General features: G+C 36.4%; 1 long non-coding RNA gene across 1 annotated transcript; it reads right to left on the bottom strand.

Annotated features, from left to right (window-relative positions):
- Nucleotides 1-526: 526 nt before the first annotated feature.
- LOC141559738 (uncharacterized) lies at nucleotides 527-1,886 on the bottom strand. The gene is made up of 3 exons (XR_012487541.1): nucleotides 1,793-1,886; nucleotides 1,419-1,580; nucleotides 527-876 (listed from the first exon to the last, which is right to left on the bottom strand). It is a non-coding gene; the product is annotated as an uncharacterized LOC141559738 (long non-coding RNA).
- Nucleotides 1,887-3,920: the final 2,034 nt, after the last annotated feature.

The raw sequence follows: 3,920 nt of genomic DNA, 5'->3' as shown, positions 1-3,920 counted from the left end.
TATGACAATTTATGTGGATGGTGTTGGACTTGATGAGCACCATTCAACCCAGTAAATATGGCAGAAGGGCTTGGGCTACATCATGACAATGAAAATAGTCATAATGCAAAGAGCCCTCCCCTAGTCCCTATCCCTTTACAGAACTCTTATTTTCTAACACATCTCAGAGCTCAATCTCCTGACTTCCTGTGCTGATGAGAAATCAAGATCTTGTCATGAATTAGATTACATAAGGAAGAAGAAAGGAAGTCATAGTTCAGTTTAGTCCCATCTGAAGTTATGTTTTCCTTTCTAAGAGAATCTCATTATAAATATAACTGGTGATTCCTCTGTTTTTCTGCCATCAGTGACTACTTTAATTCTGAGTTACCCTGATCAACATAGACTTTCCTGACCTAAGCATGAATGAGAATGATTTTTTGTTTTATTCAACTGGAATGAGGCAGACTTAAAAAATTAAATTTACTTGGAAATTAAAGAAAAAAATGCAATATAAGACAAGATATATGAATGAATTATGGTCAGGTTTTAGAGATTTTCCATTTAATTAAAGATTTACACACATACACACATCTGACCCTTGATCCCAGAGACAGCCCTGGGACTAAGTAAGAGCAGGTCTACATGCTGTTAGGGATGTCTGGTGGGTGAGGGAAGAGCATGGATATGGAGGGAAAGAGGGGACAACAGTTATTACTGCTGTAGAAGAGACTAGAGAGTAAATGTTACTTCTACTGAATAGTCATGCAAGTGAATTTTTTTTGTTGCAGTTGTTCTGTCCACAGCAACGATTCAGCACATATTTTCCAGGATATCTCTGTAAAGACTTCCCACAGATTTCAGCACAGTCCAGTACAGAATGCGTATATTCCCACCCTAGAAATGGAGAAACATCTTTATTTCACCCTTTTTGAAGAGGGTCCCCCAGCCACAGGTCATAAACTAAAGATGAGAACTCAGGCCTAGAATCTGATCCCTTGTTTTTGATTCCTGCAGATCCAGAATAGGAGTGACAAAATAGGAGTGCAGACAGATTTTGTTTAAGCATCTCTAATCTCCTCTCTGTCAATACATTACTCTGTCTTTTCTAAGGAAGGAAGACTGAACATTTAAAGTGTCTGGTGTTGTGGTGTAATGGAAAAGGCAGGGAGTTAAGGAAGATCACTTGGATTCATACATTTTTCTCTATAATATAATAATTATATAACTTGGCACAATTACCTTAATCTTTTGGAAACTCAACACCCTCACCTGAAAATTGGAGACCTTCTAAGAAAACCTAATGTGTTTTATAAAAGTAAGCAATAAATGTTGTTCCCACTTTTAGAATAGTGAAGTGCCCCCAGAAACTCAATTAAGCATAGGAACTCCTACCCAAAGGCTTAGCTAAGGAGCCAGGAAAGACAGGTTTTTCTCACCATTTTCTGAGTGGCTATAGTAAGACCGACTTCTGCATCCATTTGCACTCACTGAAATACAGAAATTGTTACCCTCATAACAGACGCCTCTTCTAAATCTTTCACAGACAGCACACAGCAAGAAATTCTCTTCTTTGTCCATAAAGAACTCTGGTTCTCCATCTTGAATGCAACACAGAAGGCATTATGTTATCTTCTTCAGGTAATTCGTTCTTGTTATACCCTACTTATTGTTGGTCTCAATTCACAGTAGATATATGGCTCTGATTAGAAGTGGAAAGAAAGCCCAAAGGTCCCAAGGAAAAGAGCAAAGGTATAAAAGAAAAGATGGAATAAGGTATGAAGCATATATAATACTATATTCTAAGACTCACAGTTTAAGAGGCAAAGAAGAGAAAAACTCAGGAGAAACAGCTTGTTCATCTTATGCCTAATTTGGTTTAAGACAGTTGAGTGGAGGAACTTGATGGTACAGTAACCAGAGGGCATTTAGGTGGGGTCAGAAACTAGAACAGTGACTGCTGCTGACTTACCTCCTATTTGCTCCTAATTTGTAATATCTTGAAATCTAGCTAGAAATGAATTGGGTCAAGGATGGGAGGTCAGGAGAAGAAAAGGCAATTTAAGTGTTCTTTATTGATGGTTTTCTGGGCACCCTTCCCATGTACCCAGTTCAATCATCTTTTTTTCCAAGGACCTCTAACCTACTCAAATACTTGAATCCTGGGGCTTACCTGACTTTGGCATGGATGAAAATGAAAAGATATTTAGCTAATCAATCCATCAACAAGTATTTAGTGAACCTTTTCTGTATGCCTACTACTATGCTAAATTCTATGAGAGATATAGAAATATAAGACATGCACCTTGTCTTCAAAAAAATCCATTCTATGCTATATAGTCATCACATAGAAGGTATCATACAATTAGAGATTCAAAGAATCATATATTTATTGAATCTTTGAGTGCTAAACCTGCAAGTAGCCTTTGAGATCATACTGTCTAATCCTATGATTTTAGAGGGGAGAAAACTGGCTGACAAATATTATGATGACATTATTTCACCGTGGCCATATATCTTGTTAATGACATAGCTTGGATTAGAATCCTGTTTTTCTCAATCCTTGGGTTGTTTCCATCATCATGAGGCTGTCAAAGGATATTTCACTGTATGGATAAATAATTCATAAAGTTCATCTTGGTTAGATAGAACTTCACCTAGGACATGAACAGATAGAATAAAGAGTGAAGGCATCACAGGAAGAAACAGGCTATGCTTAAGGTTTCAGAGGAGTAGAGTTCTTTTTGACCTGACCACAGATGGAATTATTATGTCTGATTCTCCATGTTTATTATAGCAGTAAATTTGTGGTAGATTAACAAGTGAGATAAAGTTGTTGAAGTTGGGAATCAGGTCTTCTGGATTTCATTCCTGATTCCATTTTGGACTTCTTATTCAGCTGGAGAAATCCTGTATTTCTCATGGCTCAAACCTTCTGACTTTTCTTTTGTTCAGACTTTTCTATTGCAGCAATAGCAGCAGAAGTTTCAGGATTTCTCAGTCCAAAGACAATAAGAAGATTGCACAATTAATCAGAAAAAGATTATAGGGGACTCTTTGCTTGAACAACTGGTGCTGATTGGCAAATCTATACCCCATAAACAGTTCTGGATCTCATATCCAGGATGGAGAAGGGCACTAGTGATTGGTCAAAAGGGAGCAGGAACCCTGATCATAATTCCAAAGCAAAGAGAAGTGGTAGCATTTGCCACTGCTTTACTTTCCTAAAGATCAGAGCACAAGAGAACAGAAACCATGCCTCTTCCAGAATCACACCATCTTGGAAGGACCAAAAATTTGCATACTTCAAGAACTAGTTTTTGAAAACAGTAGACAAAAAATCCTGAGGCTTGGAACAATGCCTCTCACCCACAGGTGAGCAGAGACCAACTTTAATATAAAATTCAAAGTCAAGAAATCACCTACTAAAATAAGCAACGTCCCCCAAACAAAGAGATCAAGACCATAAAAATCTACAAAGGTAGTGGGGGAAAGCAAGATGTAAACTCAGAAGACAATAATGTAAAAATAATTATAAGCAAAGTCTTAAAGAAAAATGCTAATTAGACCAAATTCAAAAAAAATTCCTAGAAGAGTTAAAGAAAAATATAAAAATCATAGGAGAAAAAAATGGGTAAGGTGAATGAGAGTAATGCAAGGGAAATATGAAAAGAGAATTAAGAACTTGGTAAAAAAAACATAAAAAGTATAAAATACTGAAGAAAATAAACACATTAAACCATTAAACACAAACACACAGAGAAACACACACTTATAGAGATGAGAGACACAGAGAGAATTGGCCTACAGTTAAAGAAGTACAAAAATTCTATCAAAGAAAACTCTTTAAAAAGCAAAACTGGCCAAAGGAAAAAGAAGTACAAATATTAACTGAAGAAAATAATTCTTTCAAAAGTAGAATTAGTCAAATGGAAAAGGTA

The sequence above is a fragment of the Sminthopsis crassicaudata genome, chromosome 3 (genome assembly GCF_048593235.1).
Source record: "Sminthopsis crassicaudata isolate SCR6 chromosome 3, ASM4859323v1, whole genome shotgun sequence".
Lineage (NCBI taxonomy): Eukaryota > Metazoa > Chordata > Mammalia > Dasyuromorphia > Dasyuridae > Sminthopsis > Sminthopsis crassicaudata.
The sequence above is the reverse complement of the archived record's forward strand: the minus strand, read 5'-3'. Positions and strand labels throughout refer to the sequence as shown.